Raw genomic sequence first — 1337 nt, 5'->3', positions numbered from 1 at the left:
GATCAGTAAAGGGAACACCTCTGTTATATCATCAATCATCTCAATCCTCATTATCATTATGTCATCCTTAAGTTAGAACCTCCTCTGAGGCAAGCTCGATAATGCAATCGCGAAAACCTTGTTTTTGAACCGTATCGGTTGGCAGTTTTGATTCTGATTTTTGTAAATAGTCTCTGTTTGATGAACCGGACTCGATTCATGAGAGGAGAGAGATAATAGTATAATATTATCATTATATTATTATTAGAAAATGCTTGAATGACATTATAAGGTTACCTGGTCTGTTTTTGTTAAAAACAGAAAATCGGTTTAACTGGGTTTACGGTTTACTGGTACAGCTTAGCACCAGCACTCTCTAATGAATTTAGCAATGCTAAGGCCTCATTATATATGTTCTATTATCATAATAAATATGTTACTAGTGTCATTTATGCTAGTAGCTCAGAAAATAATTTTTAGAGATGTTTTTACGAGTGTTCCGATACACCTAGTTTTAGTAGTTGTACACCAGAGATATTTTAATAATATTTTAATCCACCTCCAAGCCAACCAATCACAACTCACCTTACACCCCCAAGACCTCCAAGGCTGTCTCATTTCATCATTTTGGCCGAAAATAACAAGAGAAAAAAGAGAGAAACTTTCATGAACACATAATCTTCAAAGCTTGATTTCTTCTGAACTAAAACTCAAATCAAAACTCAGATTTCACCAAAATGATCCTCTCTTCTTCCTCTACATAACCATGTAACTTATCAAGGATGAAAATAAGGTGAGATGGCTGTCTCCCTCCCATTTCAATTCGGTTTTCAAGGAAAACCATGCAAAACATGTGTTTTCTTGATGTTCTTCCTTAGGAATCATGCTTAACTTGACTTGAGGGCCAAGAAACGTGAATTTCCAGCAAGTCTAAGGTGAGATATCTCTTTCTAACATACTGAGTGAGATTTTGTCAGTTCAGAGATTTTGGATTTAAAGTTGTTCTTGATGTGATTTAGGAGGAAAAAGTGCTTAAGGACCACCTGAAAGTTTAACCGAATTAGGAGCAGAAAAACCAGGTAGGGATTGACGAATTTAATCTTGATTGATTGTGTTTGAGTTGTGTGATTATGATGTGGTTTGGCTGTGCTTGAAATTGATTGTTTGTATGAGTAATTCTTGTTGAAATTTTGGTGAAAATTTGATGAAATTTGATGAAATTCAAGCTATGAATGTGTGTTCTTGTGGTTGCTGGAAAACAAAACCCTAGGGCTTAAATTGAGGTTCAATTTGTGTTAAAATCATGTAGAAAAGATGGGGTTTTAGTGGCTGGAAATTTATTTTGAATTTTGGTAAAA

The sequence above is a fragment of the Arachis hypogaea genome, chromosome 19 (assembly GCF_003086295.3).
Source record: "Arachis hypogaea cultivar Tifrunner chromosome 19, arahy.Tifrunner.gnm2.J5K5, whole genome shotgun sequence".
Taxonomy (NCBI): domain Eukaryota; kingdom Viridiplantae; phylum Streptophyta; class Magnoliopsida; order Fabales; family Fabaceae; genus Arachis; species Arachis hypogaea.
This window is presented reverse-complemented; position numbering follows the sequence as displayed.